The sequence below is a fragment of the Vulpes vulpes genome, chromosome 10 (genome assembly GCF_048418805.1).
Source record: "Vulpes vulpes isolate BD-2025 chromosome 10, VulVul3, whole genome shotgun sequence".
Classification (NCBI taxonomy): domain Eukaryota; kingdom Metazoa; phylum Chordata; class Mammalia; order Carnivora; family Canidae; genus Vulpes; species Vulpes vulpes.
Genome location: NC_132789.1, coordinates 17577635 through 17597158, shown reverse-complemented (window position 1 = coordinate 17597158; position 19524 = coordinate 17577635). Strand labels below are relative to the sequence as shown.

At 50.2% G+C, this 19524-nt stretch overlaps 1 protein-coding gene across 1 annotated transcript in view; it reads left to right on the top strand.

Moving 5' to 3' along the window:
• The first annotated feature begins 6093 nt into the window (after positions 1–6093).
• The window catches only part of LOC140594273 (piwi-like protein 1), a 54113-nt gene continuing 40682 nt past the window's right edge, over positions 6094–19524 (top strand). The window contains exons 1-2 of the mRNA XM_072725181.1: positions 6094–6339; positions 6444–6487. The gene's annotated coding sequence lies outside the window, so the exon portion shown is untranslated. The remainder of the gene's footprint in view (positions 6340–6443; positions 6488–19524) is intronic.

Here is a 19524-nt window from a genome sequence, read left to right as displayed (position 1 = left end):
ATTTGCCGGCAAATTGAACTGCAGTAAAAATGTTTAAAAAGAGTACATTTTGGGGGATCCCTGGGAGGCGCAGCGGTTTGGCACCTGCCTTTGGCCCAGGGCGCGATCCTGGAGACCCGGGATTGAGTCCCACATCGGGCTCCCGGTGCATGGAGCCTGCTTCTCGTCTGCCTGTGTCTCTGCCTCTCTCTCCCTCTCTCTGTGACTATCATAAAAAAAAAAAAAGAAAAAAAAAAAAAGAAAAAAGAGTACATTTTGCAAATATTTAACACGGACTTGTATGTCCAAATGTTAGCCCCACAAGCCCTCTCACTAAATCTGACCAATTTAGAGTTCTCAATGCGATTTTACTACTTTGGCCACAGACTAATGACTGACCTTTTAAATTAAGATGTGGACACATGAAACATAAACAATACGGCTTAGGAGGTTTGTCTTAACAATGGCCCCCAAGCAAAACTGAATAATGATTCTGTTTTGTGTGTGTGGAGAGAGCAAAAGAGCAAGTGTAAGGAGGAGAGGGGCAGAGGCAAAGGAAGAGGGAATACGAAGCAGGCTCCATGCTGAATATGGGTGAATCTGATGACCCTGAGGTCACGAACAGAGCTAAAAACCAGGAGGCAGAGACTTAGCTGACAGAAACACTCAGGCGCCCCCTGGACAAGATTTCTTGAGGCTATTTAAGGAATGAATTTCCATGTCACCTTCTAATGATGCCACGGACCGTTCCAACTTCTGTGTGTGCCACAGGGGATGTTAAATTAAGCATTTTCACCCACATTCCAGGGCGGGTGTCCCCAGGTTGTCTACACGGTTCTCATTCCGGCGTTTCCACAGTAGAACCTGGGAAATAAGTGGACATAGAAAGAGCTGTTGACAGGTTGCTGTTAGAAGACCCTCGAATACTAAGGAGTCAATCAATCCCTTTTACAATTGCACCCAAAAGCGTAAGATACCTAAGGAAGAAACCTAACCAAAGAGGTGAAGGATCTATACCCTAAACACTACAGAACGCTCCTGAAGGAAATGGAGGAAGGCACAAAGAGATGGAAAAATACTCCGTGCTCATGAGGGCTGGAGGAACGAATACTGTGAAAATGTCCCTGCGACCCAGGGCAATTTACACATTTCATGCAATCCCTATCAAGATACCATGGACTTCCCTCAGGGAGTTGGAACAAACCATCTTAAGATTAGTGTGGAACCGGAAAAGACCCCAAATAGCCAGGGGACTATTCAAAACCAAGACCACAGCTGGGGGCATCACAATGCCAGATTTCAGGTTGTACTACAAAGCCGTGGCCGTCCAGACAGTGTGGTACTGGCACAAATGTGATCCTGGGAAATAAGTGGAAATACAGATCATGACTTCTAGAATTGTCCTGTTGTATGTAACCTCATTCCTTCAAAAACCCAGGAACCCAGAGAGGATGTACATTTCCAAAGTAAAGTTTTTAAAGGATTATTTTGAGTGCACTCAGCTGTGCACCCAAATACTCTAGGGATAGTGTCCTGAAGAGGCAGAAAATCAATTATGTAAAACCAACAACTTTTTAACAGCAGCTTACTTAAGAAAAACATTTGGTGCCGTTACAGAGCAATTACTTTTTACTCATATCTGATATAAAGTGATTTAAATTGGCAGAAGTAATGATTACAGAAATGTCTCTAAAATATTCTTGGCCCTAAAGGGAGGGAAAAACAAAACAAGACAAAACCAGAGAGGGAGACAAACCAGAAGAGAGTCTCAACTTAGGAAGTAAACTGAGGGTTGCTGCAGGGGAAGTGGGCTGGGGGATGGGGTGACTGGGTGGTGGGCACTAAGGAGGGCACATGATGTACTACTGAGTCCTTGATATAGACAACTGAGTCCGTAAACTCTGCCTCTCAAGCAAGTAATACGCTACATGTGTATTGGATTTTAATTAAAAATAAGTAAAATACACTTGGCCCTAGATGCCCTAAAATTTACATCCAAATATCCTAGTCTAACACCTGAAAATCACGTCCTCTAGGTATTCTAAGACATCGGCAAGCGTAACTGTTTTGTAGTTTAAGTGACACGTTTGCTTAATTAAAAGAAGATGTCTACCTAAGAGAGAAAGGGGATTTTTAAAATCCTGGATGGAGGTTTCATTAAATAGCCTAAGTACTTGTCACTTAACATTCAGATGACTAATCCTTACAGATTCCTTAGAAGGCTGAGAAATTATTAACCATCCCTGTTAATACAACATTTTTCATGGCTCTTAGGTCATTAATAGGAGTTTTAAGTTCTTGGGGTACCTGGGTGACTCAGTCTGGCTAAGCCTCTGCTTCAGCTGGGGTGACCTCGGGGTCCAGGGGTCAAGCCCCTTCCAGCAGGCGGCGCGCAGGGCAGGGGGTGGAGGCTGCCCCGTCGGAGACTGCGGGGGCTGCGGGGGCTGCCGGGGCTGCCGGGTCGGGGCTGCGGGGCCGAGGCTGCCGGGTCGGGGCTGCGGGGCCGAGGCTGCCGGGGCGGGGGCTGCCCGGGCGCCGGCAGCGGCCAGGCGGCGGCGGCGAAGGTGAAGACGGCGGTTGGGCTGGGTAAGAGCGCGCTGCCCGCGGCGTGGCGGCGGAGGGGGCGGGGCCGAGGGGCGGGGCCCCGGAGGGGCGGGTCCCGTGGGCGGGGCCTCGGAGGGGCGGGGCCGCGGGAGGAGCCCGGAGCAGCGGGTGGCCCAGCCCAGGCAGCCTCCCAGGAGCGCTGAGTCAAGGCAGGAGGTCGCCCCACCGGGCCAGTGCGGACGAGGAGCGGGAAGAGCGAGGCGCTGGCGACCCCACCACGGGAGTCGCTCCCTTCCACGCACGGGGCCCGCTTCTGAGATGAGCTCTGCGTGTTATGCCGTATGTTGGCAAATTGAGCTCCAATAAAAGTAAAAGAAATTAGATTCTTTGTACCTGAACCTAGAATATAATATTTCAACCTGTAGCTTCTTTGTTTATTCTTCTTTCCAATCTTCTAGAATTCTCATAAAAAGAACATGGGTCTAGAACACAATGAAGAAAAATGAAACTCGTGTGTGTGTGTGTGTGTGTGGAGGGGGTTAATAATTCTGGGGAGTTCTTAAAGTAAGGTAATATTACTCATTTAATATATGTTGATAGCATCAGTCTACACCCTGGTCACTGGTGGACATGTTCCTTAACAAGTGTTGAAATTCCCAAAATGTTTTAACTAGAGTAACCAGTTATTACGTAGCACTTTATAAGTTTTTTTTTTTTTACTTTATAAGTATTAATACAAATGAATCATTGAGTTTTAGGGAAAATCAGTAATACCTGAAAATCATCTATATTTACTTTGAATTTCTTTAAAGAAATAGAGTGTGGACTCTACATACTGATTTATTGAAGATGACACTAGTAGGTAAGGAACTAAAAAACATCAGTGGCCAGCACCCTTGAGTTTATTGTTGCTTTGCATTTCTGTGTCAGAGGTAATGCAATCACAGTTGGACTAGGGACTTCAGGGACTCCTGGCTTTCTGAGAGCGATGATCCCATGGTAGTCTCCGGCTTCACTCAAAAGGCAGCCAAAATTAACTAAAGAAAATCTCTTTAGAAAGAAATGTGAAACAGTGTATGTTTTAATCAGTATCTGTTCTAGGGACATTTCAGTGGAGATTTTCTTCCATGTGACTGGAATTTCCAAAGAACAAGACCAATCAAAGCCTCTAGCTCTAGTAACACAGTATATTTTAATGACCTAGAATTTCTAACATATTTATCTAATTCAGCATCTTTACTGATCCAAATTTTCTATTTTTCTTTTTTCTTTCTTTCTTCTTCTTTTTTTTTCCTCCCAGCTAAATATCTTTTCCATTCCCCTTCTTCTTCTGCATTTTGACCAGGTCCTAAGAATTACATCCACAAAATATGGAAATCCTTCCATATAAAACAGATAACTTAGTAACTGGATAACCAATTGATTGAGAACTAAGAAGGAAGATCTTATTGAAAACTTTGGAACTTTTGTTTTGATTCCAGAGATGCTGGCATGAGTACAGAAAGGGAGTCATCTCAGATAAAAATGATTTATAGATTTTTCTTAACAGAAGTTTTTTGAGGTCCTTTCATATGCAAATTTATTCAAATAGCACTTACATTTAGCCATCTACCTCTCTATATTTGACCATTTAATTCTCAGAGAGCATCTATTTTCTTTTCTTTTTTAAGATTTTATTTATTTATTCCTGAGAATACCCAGAGAGGAGAGGGAGAGAGAGAGAGAGAGAGAGAGAGAGAGAGGCAGAGACAAAGGCAGAGGGAGAAGCAGGCTCCGTGCAGGGATCCTGACGTCCTCCGGGATCACGCCCTGGGCTGTAGGCGGCGCTAAACCGCTGAGCCACCGGGGCTGCGCGAGAGCATCTATCTTCTGTGAAAGGACCCGGGTGTTGGAATGCAGGAACAGAAGACTAAGTGAGCTATCATTCCAATATTGTGATTATACGATTTGTTAGAAAATAAGAATTTATTTATTTATTAAAGATGTATTTATTTATTTATGATAGACAGAGAGAGAGAGAGAGAGGCAGAGACACAGGAGGAGGGAGAAGCAGGCTCCATGCTGGGAGCCCGACGTGGGACTCAATCCCGGGACTCCAGGATGGGGCCCTGGGCCAAAGGCAGGCGCTAAATCCCTGAGCCACCCAGGGATCCCCAAGAAGAATAATTTAAATATGTAGTATTGCCTTCTCTGTATATCTGTACTAAGCAGGTGGTAGGAGTAAGCCTATGCAGCTATCTCTGCATTTACTTGTAGAACCAATTATAGAAATAATTATGAAAGCGAATGCAAATAGGTATTCACTTGGCATAGAAAATTATTTTAGCAATGAAATTCTTGAGTTTCCATAATACCACTGAAATATATACGCGCATATATAATACATACATACCATGTATGTATATGGTATGTATATGGTATGTATACCAAGCACACACACACACACACACACATATACATATATACAGATATATGTTTAAGTGGTCAGAGGGATTCTCCTCTTTTCTAATTTTATCAGCTTGCTTTCTTTTGGCATTTCCTTTTCTTTATTCAAAAACTCCAGCTTTCATTTCAGTCATGAGCAAGTCTAGGAGTTGAGCTAAAGTGGCAGGAGATGAGTGATAGTAATAGGGAGAGAAATCAAGAATGAAAGGGAATTGGTATGACTAAGCCTCACCCATAAACGGCCCCTGCACCAAAGTCCAGAATAGTCTCGTGAGTGTGTGTATGTGTAAAGAAAGAAAGAAAGGATAAACATTAGGTCCAACATTATTAGTACAAACGTGAGATAAACATAAATCAGAGAAAGACATTAAGCAAATCTTCAGTGGCCAAAATGAGGGGAAAAAGTGGAGTCACTCATCTTTTGGGTACTCTGGGACACGTAAGAATCTCTGCCAAAAGACTCGGTATTTCAAGGACAAGAGATTGAAGAGCCTAACGTGAAAATCTCTTACGTAGGTCTGGGGGTTGAAGTTAAACTATTGATAAGAACAGAGAAATTCCACAGAAAGAATTTAACCAAACAACCGATTTCTGGTTTCGTACCTTCACATTCAGGGTCCAGAGTTCTCTAGAAAGGCACACCCCCAACAAAAGATTTAGAGAGTCTGAATATAAAGCCTTGCTAAGCAGTTATTCAAATCATACTTATCAAACAAATGAATAAATCTCGAGTGAGAGTCAACAGAAAGCCAAAGAACAAGATTCTCAATAATAACAATAATACTAATGATTAATAATAATAGAGCAGCTATCTCGTAATATCGCAGGGTCACGCCCCCAGCGGAAGGCAGGTGCCAAACCGCCGAGCAACCCGGGCGTCCCATATTCTGTCCATTTTAGAGATGAGAACACTGAGGCCCAGAGAGCGTCAGGAACAGTCCCACCGGCTCCCGCGGCCGCCTCCAGCCTGGCACCGAGCGGACGTCCAGGAAGGGACGCAGCCCCGCCCCGCCCCGCCCCGCCCCGCCCCGCCCCGCCCCGCCCCGCAGGGGGTGGGACTGCGGCGCCGCGCGTGGTGGGCGGGGCTGCCCGCGGGGGCGGGGCGGGGCCGGGCGAGGCCTGGGGCGTGCGCGCGGCCCGGAGGACCCTCCCGCTGGGCGCCCGGCCGCGCGGCGGCGGCTCGGGAGGGGCGGGGCGGGGCGGGGCGGGGCGGGGCGGCCGCGCGGGGGGCCCTGACGTCACCGGGCCCTCGGCCCCGCCCCGCCGCGGCTGCTGCAGCCGAGCCCGCGAGCGAGCGCCGCCGCCGCCGCCGCCGCCGCCGCCGCCCGGTCGGGAACGCAGCGCGCGCGGCCATGGCCTCGGGCCCCGCGGGTAAGCGGGTGAGCGGGCGCGGGGCGCGGGGGCGGCGGGAGGGCGGCCCGTGCCCCCGCCCCCAGCGCTCGGCTGACCCGCCGTCCCCCCGTCTCGTCCCACAGAGGCGGACACGCGGCAGAGGCTGCTGCGCACTGTCAAGAAGGAGGTAGGTGCCGGGGGTGGGGTGGCCGGGGGCGCGACCCTGCGGAGGGAGCCGCCGGAGCTCCCCCGGGGGAAGGGTCTCCAAAGGGGTGGGGGCCCGTGGCAGCGGGGCGGCCACCTGAGCTGTGGGGCTCACCTGGTAGGACTGGAGGCGGGTGAGTTGGGGGTGGGGGCCTCAGGTACGGGGTCGATGCTTGGCTGCTGTGTGTAGGGTGCCCCGATGGGGCACACCCGGGCGTGTCTGGGTAGGACCCCCTCTTGTGGAGGAGCAGGTGGGTGGGTCTCATTAAGGGGAGGCAAGCACCTGGGGGCTGACTGGACTTACTGGGAGGTGAGGGGCTGGGTAGGGCTGCAGAAGGAGGACCAGACTTCGGGAAAAGGGAACGGTTCACTTTGGGTAACACCCCCCATCTCCCCTTCCCCACAAGTCTCAGTCCTTAGAGCCGCCCCCAGGAGCTTGGGGACTCCCTCCCCGAAAGTCCCTGGTCATTGGGTTGCACCATCTGTGGGCCTGTGCCAGGGCGTCTTGGCAGGCGAGTTCCCCTCGCCCACCCCTGCCCACCCCTGCCCACCCCCCCACCCCCGACACGCAGTAGGGTGCGAATCAGGCAGGGTTCACCTGCCCCTCCGCCCCCTTCACTCTCCTTGGGGCCAGCTGGGAGCCCAGTCTAGCCTTTAGCGAATAGCCCTCGACTTCCCGGAGAGGGGCGAACCTGCAGTGGTGGGTTCCTGGGAAGCATGTAGATGCCCGGACTGTGTGTGGAGCACGCTCACTCCTGTGTGGGCGCCGACATGTGCTGTGAGTGTGTGTCTGAGGCTGTCTGTGCATCTGCCTGGAGGTAACCAAGTGTGTCTCCGTATTGCGTGTACATGTGTCTGTGTGTGGATCTGTTTTTGTGAGTATGGTGTGTGACCGTGTGATGCGTAAGTCTCTGCGTGCGTGAGTGAGGCTGCGACCAGGTGTGTGTGACTGTATGTGTGTGTGCTGCCCTCCTTATGCTGCCTCACATCCCTCACCTGGGACCCGATCGCTGTTGAGCGGCATCACCTCTGTACCTTGAGTCCTCAGCCCGAGATCACAGATGGCTGTAGACCTTGGGGCTGGCCTGATTGCGTGTGTGTGTGTGTGTGTGTGTACGCATGCGTGTGCACACACGAGGAGGGTGTCAGCCTGGTGTCAGCACTGAGCACCCAGAAGCCCCTCCCTGCATGGTGGCAGTCAGCCATCAAAGACAGCCTGGAAGAGGGGACCTGTGGCTGCCCCTCCCTCCTCAGAAAGCATGGGCGCATGTTGTGCGTAGGTCTCTGTGTGGCATGTCTCGTGTTGTTCAAAGAATCAGCTCTAGAGCTAGTTGTATATTCTGGCATTTCTGAATAAGGATCCGTAATGAGGGATGTGGAGTTCCTCAGAAAGGCCCAGAACTTTTCAGTTTGGCCCTCTTAGAGGCATTGTGGGACCTGAAGAAAGCTCTATCTAGATAGACCATCTTTCCAACAAAACCTGCACACCTGCAATTTTCTGATGACGAGTTGGTGGAGGGTGTCTTATAGAAACTCTCTCAAAAGCCTTCAGGTTAAAAGCCTGTATGTAGTCTCTTTGTTCATTGTTTAAACCTAGATGTAATTTGTACTCCCCGGAGATTGTCACATGGAATGGCTGTGTTTTCTTTTCTTTTGAAGCGTTTAGTTATTATTCATGAGAGACACACAGAGAGAAGCAGAGGCACAGGCAGAGGGAGAAGCAGGCTCCCTGTGCAGAGCCTGACGCGGGACTCGATCCCAGGACCCCGGGATCAAGCCCTGAGCCAAAGGCAGACACTCAGCCACTGAGCCACCCAGGCATCCCTGGAATGGCTGTTTCTCAGGAAATGGCTTGCTGGTTCAATGGAAGGGGTCTACGGGTAGAAGAGCCTGGGAGCAAGGCGTCAGGGAGGGCAGTGCCTCTCGGTATCTGCTTCTGGGCAGGGCTTCAGCTGGGCCTTTGGCCTGGTTCTGCCAGGAGCTCCCTTGGTGCCCTGGACAAGTCCTTTCCTCTCTCAAGGACTCAGTTTCCACAGCTGGAGAAAGAGGCATTGGTGCAATGCTCCTGGAGGTCCTACCCATGTCAGTCTAGTTTGGAATATCGGCAAGCTGTGGAGGACACGTTGCCTCCAGTGACCAGAGTTGTCAGCTTGCATCCTCTGTCCTGGGAGCAGCCGAGTTTGGGGCTTAGAATGAGCTTTCTGCCTGGCCTAAGGCTGAGGCCATCACTTGATCAGAGGGACCCCTTGGCATCCTGCTTGGTGCCTGAAGGGGTCAGGGACAGAACCTCGCAAGTTTGGGCAAAGGTCCTTGACCCTGGATCTGCAGTCAGAAGGCAGGTTTATAGCCACAAGTTGGTGGCTGATTCTAAATTCTGCATTTCTCAGGGCACATCATTTCAGTAATCAGAGTTTCCATAGAGTGGGTACTATTCTGTGCCATATCCTGTGTACACGGTGACTTTATGAGGTGACTGAGGCTGCCCCCATTTCATGGACAAGGAAACCAAGCCTGGAGACGAGGTGTGGATTGCTCAAGAGAACACAGCCAAGAAGGTGCAAAGCCGGGGACTTAACCCCCCAGATCTGTCTGACATCAGAGCCAGGCTCTTACCTCTATATCCTAAACGTGCTCATCCGTGTCTCCACGGCACCACAGTCTCAGCTGTGGATGGAATGATTTCCATCTTACAGAGGTGAAAAATGGCCCAGACGGGATAAGTGATTTCTCAAGGGCACAGAAGCAGTCAAGGGAAGACAAGTTCAAGTCTTCTATGAACCCCTTGTTCAGCATGGGTGCCCCTAAGGGCGTGGCGATGAGTCCATGCCCCACCAAAGCAGACCTCCTCTCTCCTTGCCTTCCTCTGCCCACCTCTTGGGAGAGCATCTTGTCCCAGTATCAGAGAGCCAGTCTTCAATGGAATGGTGGAGGCAAACTCTTTGCCTAGAAATCTGGGAGTCAAGTCTGCTCTTCCTTCTCTTCATCTTTTGGGTTCAGAGAAGTCACATCCCTGCCTGTCACAGCCTCATCCAAAGGTACCTCCCGTCATTCTTCCTGGAAAGGGTGGCTTAACAGTCAGTTTCTTTAGACAAGGTTTGCAAGCTTGGGCTGAGCCACAGAAGCCAGAAAAGCCAGCAGCGGCTATGGGGCTGGAAGCTCTGTCCTGTGCTGACTCTGGGAGCCAGTAGGACTCAGAACCATGAAGCAGGTCAAGAAGGAGCATTGGGCTCACCCAGAGCTGGGTTCAAATTCTGACATGTTTATTTACTGAAGGGTGTCTGTGTGCCAGACACAGGACTGGGCTCTGCGGATGCAGCAGTGAATAAGAGAAGTCCTGCCCTCATAGGGCTGACATTCCCATTTTGGTACACAGATCCTGATAGACATTCTGAGTGTAATTCAGAGGATTATGATAGCCTTTGCACCAAGGTATGAAGGAGAGGTACTCGGCACCACAAGAACATACAACAAGGTTAAGGTGGCCCAGGAAGGCGCCCTGGAGGAAGTGATGTTAAGAAGATACGTGAAGGATGAGCACACCTTTAAGATGAAGGCAGGAGGTGGGAAGACAGAGGGGAACCATTCCTGGCAGAGGGAACTGCATATACAAAGACTTTGTGGCTGGAGGGAGCACGGTGAACTTGAGTGATGAGAGGACTCTGAAGTGGCTGGAGGACAGAGAGGAAGGAGCATGGTGCCAAATGCAGAGGGGCAGAGCAGGAGGTCCTATCCTAAAAGCACAGGGAAAAAGGATGGGGAGGACAGGAGCTAGGTGGAGGAAGAGGGCGGAGCTAAACTTGATGGCTTGTAATTGCACAGCCTTAGTGGGGCATGTGTCTGTATCTTCACAAGGGTTTGAGTTTCAGTTTATTCCCAGTGAGGATGAAGATCACTTGTCAGGATAAACGATGTGAAAACACCCACCACATTAGCCTGAGCTGCCTCTGGGCAGGCATCTTATTTTTTCTGTCTCCCCAGTGTCACTCAGGAGATAGGGTGGCCTGGGTGAGATTTCCTGCAGTTAAACCCAATCAGCTCTATTCTGGCTCCACCCTGGCTCGCTTTGCCCTCCCCTCCTTTCTCCTCCCAGCCTCCAACCCTTAATTTTGTTTTGGTTCCCAGAGTGGCAGCTGTGGGGACTGGCTTCTTGTTGCCATGACGACTGCCATTAAAGGAGCCAGCCACTTGAGCCAGGTTGATAACGGAAGCCAAGTGACTAACTGCCTTGTTTTCTTGCCTTGGGCTAGGCCTGGGAGGCCTCTTAATTGGAAGAGACAAAAGCAGGTGCTTGAGGGCAGGAGGACAGACCCCCGGGGGAAGGAGGCAGGGGGATGAGGCCAGTGCTGGAGAGGAGGCTCTTGTGGACCTCTGCAAACTGGAGCTGGTATGAGAGCTGCCATGGGGAGCCCTTGCCACAGCGGCTGAGCTGGGCGCGTTTGGGGAGCTGTGCCTTCCAGCCTTGGGACAGGGTAGGGGTGTGACGGGATGGTGGAGGAGGGTTTCACATCCTAAGAAGATTGGAGGAAGTGAGAGAATCAACTGATGTTTCTACTGAGAGCCCTGTGGTGCTTCCACTTGGATCTACTTCTTCTCAATAAAAGAGGGGCAACAGTTTTGCCCCCCAGGTGAGGTTGCTGGACACCGTATAGGTCATCGAGTTAAATTCGAATTCCAGATAAACAGAAGTAAAGTGCCTAGTGCTAAATCTGGCAGCCCTAGCCCAGGGGACATTTGGTAATGTCTGGAGCCATTTCTTGTCAAAAACGAGGGTGGGACTGACATCTAGTGGGTAGAGTCCAGAGATGCTGCTCAGCCTCCTGCGATGCACAGGACAGCCCCCCCTCCCCCCCCCCCCCCCCACCAAGAAGTGTCAGCCCAGACTGGCACTGTGGTTGAGACGGAGAAACCTCTGTGCTGGAAAACTCCTTCACTTCTTCATGACGGCCCGAGGAGGGAGGGTACTTGTCTCCTTCGCTCCATAAAGGAGGAGCTGGAGGCACAGAGGGGTTAAGCAGCTCACTTTAAGGTCACACAGCCAGTCTGTGGAGAAGCCAGGATTCAAATCCTGCTTTGTCAGCTCTGAAGGGTGGCCTCACAGAGGTCCAGCAGAGTCCCTGGAGACATGGCTTGAGGTCAGGTGTATGTAGGGGAAGAGATGGGGCAGCAAAGGCCCGCTAGATGCACCCTGCTCGGGGCTTTGCTCCATTAGACGGCAGGGAGCTGTAGAAAATTTATGAGCAAGGAGGGTCTTGTTTGGACTTGGACTTCAGAAAGTATCAGCTGGTAACAGGGTCCAAGATGGAGCTTTTTGCCACTTCTTAGAAGAAAGCTTCTTCCTTTCTTTCCTGCCTCCTTCCTTCCTTTCCTTCCTTTCTTCTTTCCTTCCTCTCTATCCCACCTCCTCTCCCTCCTTCCATTCCTGACGTTTTTTGCTGCCTCCTTTCTTCCAGGAATATTTATTGAACATCAACTATGTACCAGGTGCAGCTCTAGGAACTGTAGAAAAGGTGCAAAGCGGCATCCCTGCTCACATGCTCTCATGAAGCATAGGATCTAGTTGGGGGACAGATAGATAAACAATAAATATATGCAGGCACCCCTTGGAGATATCGTGGGTTCAGTTCCAAGCCACCAGAAGAAAGCAAATATTGTGATAAGTCAAGTCAAAGGAATTTTTTGGTTTCCCAGTGCATGTAAAAGTTGTGTTTACACTATAATGTAGTCTATTAAGTATGCGAAAGAATTATGTCTAAAGAAAATAATATAATTATTATTATATCTTTAATAATATAATCATCTTAATCTAGAAATGCTGTGTTATGTCACATATTACAATTATATTAATTTTATCTTTATTTTATTGTACATATTGTATACATGTTTTAAGGGGAGTGGGAGGTGAAGGCTTCCAAAAAAAACCATTTTACTGCTAAAAAAAATGCTGACCATCATGAGTTTTCATAATCACTGATCACAGATCACTATGACAAACATAATAATAATGAGAATTTTTGAAATATTGTTAGAATTACCAAAGTGTGACACAGAATCAGGAAGTGAGCAAATGCTATTGGGAAAATGGTGCTAATACAGACTTGCTTGATGCAAGATGGCCACAAACCTTCAATTTGTAAAAAGAAAAAAAGAAAAGAAAAACAAAAGTAGTGTCTGAAAGTACAAGAAAGCAAAGTATGCCTGTATTAGAAGTCACAAATGCTGTGAGGAAAATAAAGCTAAAAAGTGGGTGGAGAGTATCTGGGTAGCTCAGTGTTTGAGCATCTGCCTTTGGCTCAGATCGTGATTGCGGGTTCTGGGATCAAGTCCTGTATCAGGCTTCCCGCAGGGAGCCTGCTTCTCCCCCTGCCTATGTCTCTGCCTCTCTCTGTGTGTCTCTCCTGAATAAATAAATAGAAATCTTAAAAGAAAAGAACGAAAAGAAAAAGAAAGTGAGTGGAGCGGAATGGGCAGTGCTTTCCAGAGGAGGTGGTCAGGCATGGCCTCTGATACTATGACATTTGAGCAGAGACCTAAAGGGAAGGAGGGAACCCTGCTGACCTCTGCAGGAAAGGTGTTCCTGCCAGAGGGAACAGCATAGGCAAAGGCCCTGAGTCAGGAACGATGAATAGCAAAGAGGTCAAGGAGCCTGGAGTGGAGTGAACAGAAGGGAGGAGGAGACAGGTCAGAGAGGGAGCAGGAGGCCATTCCTGCAGGGTCTTGTGGCCCCCCCGGAAATGAGACGGGACCCGTGGGAGAATTTTGAACAAGGGGAGAAGCATGAATTCATCCACGTTGCGGACTGCTCTGGCCACAGCCGAGCAATAAATGCAGGGCACAAATCGGGGGCACAGAGTCTTTAGGCAAGAGAAGAAACTTCGCTGTTCTCTTCTGAGCTTTCAATTCTTAGGCTAGAAACCACAGCGCCTTACTCTGCCCCACTCCCCCACTGGCCAAATAGGGGTTCCAGAAATACTTGCCAGTCAAGTAGATGCAGGAATACTGGGTGTGGATATTTTGGGGTTCTCTGATGCTTATAGGGTTGACTCAGATCAGTTCACGTGTGTCGTGTTTTCAGGCTTAAGCTGGCAGAAATTCTCCTCGTGAATAATGCAGCCACATCCGTGCGGTGTGTTTTGATGCTTTTTTCAGGTCTCTGGCAATGCGGCTTCCAGGAGCTTTTGCTAGCACAGGGCCTGGTGGGCTTCAGCACCCTGGTTTGATGTGAGGAGGGTGGCAGGTGGGGCCTAGCTTTCCGGCTGGGTTATGTCTCCTGTGCGGTCTGGCTGGGTCTTCCCTGCAGTAACCTCATGAAGGGCTCCGGGAAATGGTAGTGTAGCATTTGTTGCTGGTCGGCAGGTAGGAAAGGGCATTTGTGCACCCCAGTGGGACACCCCACTTGCTGGCTGCAGACCCCAGGATGGGAAGTGAGGACACCAAAGTCCTTGTCCCAGCGCTGCCCCTAACCACCTGTGGCCGCCTGCAGTTTCCTTCTGCCTATGCCATTCTGCTTTCCAAGTGGACGCAGTTGGACAGCTCCAGGATTCTAAGAACCTCAAACCATCAGATTTGGCCAGCATCCCTCCCCGAGAGCCAGGTCTCTCGCATTTTCTCAACAAGGAATTTGCCAAGTCTGTATTTAAGACCTATTAAAACTCGGTCACTGATAAGACCATCTGGGAATCTTCGTTCTGGTCAGGAAAAGCAAAGGCTCAACTAAAGGCATTCTAACAGGGTAAAGATTTTTTTATTTCTTAAACAGTATTTACTGAGCATCTTATGGTGATGGCCTCATTTAATTGTTATGAAGCCACACAAAGTGGATAAAACACTGTCCCTTAAAGGTAAGGATAGCGACACACGGGAATGGGAAATAAGTCACCAAAGGTCACCGACAGTGTCAGTGGTACAGCTTGGATTCTGGCTCTGGAACCGGGCTCCGCATCACTCTGGAGCTGAAACCAATGACCTATCACATATGGTGATGAGCTCCTCTGAGCACGTGGAGTTGGCAAAAGGTCCAGGCTTTGGAATCGGACAGCCTTGTGTTCCAAGTTTGAGTCCTGCCATTTAGTGGATGCTTGGACCTTTCCAGCTTTGGTGTCCTCGTGCATCAGGTGGCGAGGGTATCCTGTACCGCGCAGCACTGCTGCGATGCTATCACTGCCAGGTATTCACCAGTATTTATGAAGGGACCAGGCAGAGTGCTTGGCTTACCCATTTAAGAGCAAGATAGAAATCAGTCGCAGAAGGACATTGTGCTGCCCTGTCTGGTCAGTCACATGAACTTGTAGATGTTCTCAGTGTAGGATCTTGCTCTCTTTGGGTAAGCCCCAGGCTGGGGGTGCTGCTGCCACAGGAGCAGTGCCGCAGACTGGGAAGAGGGTATTTCTTGGGGTCCAAAGGAACGAGCCCTTGAGCGGGGGTGGGGAAGGCTGAGTCTTGCCTGGCTGCCTCAACATCCTGAGGTGGGCAGTTGGATCTTCCCTCTGGGTCTGCTTATTCATTGTCCTCCTGGCAATAATCCCTCAGCTGAAGAAATTCTGACGCCCTAGTGAGCTTGCGGGTCTTGTCACTTAGCCACCGCGAGGCCCTGGATGAGCAGCTAAGTGCTGAAGGCCAGGGGGAGGCAGTGTACTTTTCCTTGAGTAGTAGAGGAAGACAAGAAATAAATAGATTTTTGTGCTTTTTCATTGGACAAACTTGAAAGAACTCAGTTTTGTAAAGGACAATAACCGTTCCTTTGGCAGTGAGTCTCCTACTTAAAAATCAGAGGACGGAAGCCTCAAGACTTGAGACTTGATGATACCTGGGACCTTGACTAGATTCTCCTTTAATTTTTATTATTTAGTAAATTACGTCTAATTAGTTAGAATTATAGCAACTATCATGCATTTGTTTCCTTCTTTTTGAGAACTAGACATCTTTACAACCACCATTTATTAAATGCTGCTCTAATTTGCTTTGTTTGATCTCATTTAGTGCACAAAGTGAGCTTCCTATAGAGCAGGTACAAATAGCAACTCTTCTTTACTGATGAGAGAAACTGAAGCTCAGGGAGGTTAAGAAACTGGACCAAGGTCACACAACTGAGAAGTAACACGGCGCGGTATTTTAGCCGGCTCCACCCATTTCAATTTGGACGATAACTTGCTAACAAAGCCAGCTCGAACAACGAATAAATATATGAAGATCAAGCCAAGAGGGAAAGAGAGCCTTAAGAAATCGACGTTGTGGTTTCAGGGGTTTGGGAAGTTTGGAGTGAGGCCAGCTTCAGGTACAGCTCTATCCAGGGGTTCCAATGATGTCATCAGGACCCTCTGTGTTTTCTGGTCTCTGCACTGATTTTCTCTGTGCTAGCTTTCTGCTTTGTTGGTCTCTGTGGGGAGGGAGAATGTTGCCCAGCTCTCAGGTTACAACCTGCCAGCTTGGCATCAACAGACAGAGAGCTTCGCCTTACCCCCCCAACCCCCCTGCTGTAGTTCTCCTGGAAGATTCAGGATTAGGTTTCATTGGACCTCCGCCCCAGTCACATATGGCTTTTGCGCCAGTCACTCTGGGACTCATAGCTTAGATCTGTCAAGCCTGGAGGGATGCTGTGGGGTCAGCCCAGTGAGAGGGAGGGAGGGGACCCAGAGGAGAGTCCAGGTGACATGACCAGGCAGGGACATGGGAACGAACTAGGCAGACAAAACACAGATGCCCGCCTGGGCAGGGTGAGGGCCCCAGCATCTGGAGCTCAGCCCCGCAGTGCGGAAGTGACCTCCTGGGTGCTAGGTGTCTGTGGGATCTAGAGGCCTGGGCAACCCTGAAGTTATGCAGACACTTTGTACTTGTTGTAGGGAGAGAGTATCCTCAGTACGTCTCTGAGGTCCACAACCCCAAAACCCAAATGCGGTTCAGAACCGCTCAGCAAGATGCTGGAATTTGAAGATGAATACAGTTTCCCCGATCTCAGCTTGCTCAGAAATGAAATGCTCCCTAGTTTGTAACCCAGTGAGCCCTCCAAAAACAACCACCCCTAACAACAATCATAATTAGCATTTACCGGGCACCTACTGTGTTCCAGACCTGCACCATCCAATTGGAGCCACTAGTGTTACATGTTTACATTTAAAGGAAGTAAAACTCAAATAAAAAAATCCTGTTGCTCAGTTGTCCCAGGTTTCAAGTGGACAATAGCCGCATGTGGCTAGGGATCCCGTTTTGGACATTTTAGGCACAGAGCATTTTCCAGAAAGTTCTGTTGTGTCCTAGACATTGTGCTAAGTGCTCTACATCCATGAACATATTTCAGTCTTAAAACAGCTCAGAGGGGTAGGTCCTATTTATTATCCCTTTTTATAGAGGGGAGTAAATTGAAGCACGAAGGAAGTGAAGTGACTTACCCAAGGCCACACAGCTGGTGAGGGAGCAGAGCCAGGGTACTCACCCAGCCCTTGGATGTGATGCTTGGCTGCTTTTCCTCCCAGTGTAGGCTAGAGGTGGCTAATGTGTTTTCTGGCTCACCCTGTGCTGTTTGAAGCAACCATCTGGAATTCGTGTTCTTATCTCCTGTAGCTGCCCAGACCCCCAGAGAGAATTGAGGCCGCTCCAGCGTCTGTGCGTGCCTTCCTGATCCACGAGGCCCGTGGGTCTGAGGAAGTGGGGCGTGTTGCCAGGGGAGCCGCCTCACACAGCAGCAGAGCACCCAGGAGAGGGCTGGCCGGTCTCCAGGGCGTGGGCTGGGTATGTGAGACACGCAGGCTGTTTTCTCCGGGAATGGAGGGGCGGGGGATTGACTGTCTTCACAGTTCCATCATCTCCCTGAGTGGCTGTGTGCGGGAGGTGTAGCTGGGGGGATCTTTTTGCCAAAATGCCCCCAGGTGAATGCCCCAGAACCAGGCACTTGCGTGACCTTCTCGTCAGGGGGTGTCTGAGCACCTGTGCAGGGCACCTGTGTGAGGGAAACCCAATCTCAGCGCCCAGAACGCCCTGCTTCCAGGTCAGGGCAGGTTGGCCAGTCCCTATACTCTGAGGGAACGATGCGTGGTGCCTATTTATAGCATCCCAGAAAAGGGTTAACTGGGGCTGTCCTAGCAGCAGCCCACTGAGAAACAGGCTTTTGCTTCCCTTGTAAGGCCCACAGCCATGTTTAGGGCAGGTGCTAAGAGGGAAGACTTTGCTAGCACTAGGACTCTGAAGATCCAGGTGCCATGGCTTCATCACCTATGTCCCCGCCCCCCCGCTCTCTCCCACAGGCACAGATGGGGCTGCAGAAGGACCGTCCTGTGTCTCTGCTTTCATTATCCATCTGTGTGGATGTGGAGGGCAGGGTGGAAGTGTGTGGGTGGGAGGGTGGGGCAGGGCTGTTCTGGAACCATGTATGAGAGAGAGCAAGAGTCCAGGAGAGGAAGCTTTGATCCGTTCACCAGCGGCTACTGGGCTCTCGCTGTGTGCCAGACGCCTTCAGACCCCTTCTCTGAGAAGGCCCCAGCCCTGTGCAGGCTGCGATGGGCTGAGGGCAGGGAGGAACCCATCTGGAAGGAGGCCCTTTGCCTATGTGCCGGAGCGTTGGGATCCCTGCTGACGTCCTACAGTAGCAGCAGAGCACAGACAAGATATTTCCTTTTTTACTTTCTTCTTTTTTAATAATAGACTTTATTTTTTATAGCACGTTTAGGTTCACAATGAAACTGAACAGAAAGTACTGAGATTTCCTATACATCTCTTTATCTGCCCTAAAAATCCTCTGCGCTCTGCTGTTCATCCCTTTCTGCCCCCAACCCCTGGCAACCACTGATCTTTTTGCCGTCTCCATGGTGTTGCTCTTTCCAGAATGTCCTGCAGCTGCATTTGGACAGCATGTAGCCTTTTCAGATTCTTTGGTTTCAGTAATACGTGTTTCAGGTTGAAGGTTTCCCTCTTGCTACCATGATTCTCCATTGGAGACCTATGTGCAGAGGGGAGAGGGAGCTGGGTGGTACTGGGCACACCTGGGGAGGTCAGTGGTGAAAAGGTTTGGCAGGGCAGAGGTGGACCTGGCTGGTGCTGCAGGGCCAGGACTTCAGGAGCAGGGAGTTGGCCACCTGGGACTCCGAAGCTGGAGATGATTCAGATCCCAGCCTCTTCACGGACCAGATGGTCTCCATCCCTCCTAGCTCAGCTGCCTCATTGGGAAAATAGAGTAGTAGCAATGGCACCCACATGGCATGCTTGTTATGAATCTTTGGGGTTCAGATGTGAAGCACCCACGTAGCTTGTGGGATGCACCAGTACGTATTGAATGAATAAATGAACCTACTGTGTGCCAGTCTCAGTGCAGGGCAGATGGTCGTGGGTTCGAGTCCCCACTCTGCCATTCAAAAGCCATGTGCTCTTGGGCAAGTATTTGACCTCACCAAGACTCAGTTTCCTCATCTGTAAAAATGTGCACCCACACCCATCTCATCTAATTACCCTGAGGATTCGATAAAATAATGCCCCAAGCATGGTGCCAGGCTCAGCGAACACCTCATAAATAAGTGTATAAAGCACTTACTGTGTGGCTACCACTGTGTTAAATGCTTTTGATGTATTATCTTATGCCTGTGAGGCAAATACGGATACCCATTTTACTGATGGGAATGATTTGCCCAAGATTCTGTGCAAGAGCTGGGGTTTGAATTCTGGAAGTTTGACTCTAGAGCCCAGTGCTCATAGCTGACCATTGGAGCTTGGAAGTGGAGGAGGTCCCATCAACTTTGCCTGGGGGGTGGGGGGTGGGGGTGGCTCGGGAAGGAGGGCAGAGGACACCTTAGTGAGTCCCAGAAGATGCAGTGGTTTTGCTAGAGCTGGAGATGGAGGTCGGAGTGGGTGGGGATATCAGGTGCAGGGGACTGCACAAAGCACAAAGCAAAGGCAGGGGGTGGGAATCCTACAGAAGGAATGGCACAAGTGACCTGAGCTGGGCGTGGGAAGGGGCGGGGAGGGGACAGGATGTGGCAGGAAAGGAAGGTAGGGCCCCATGGTAGAAGCAGTCACAGCTGGCAGCCCTGTTCCAGGCCT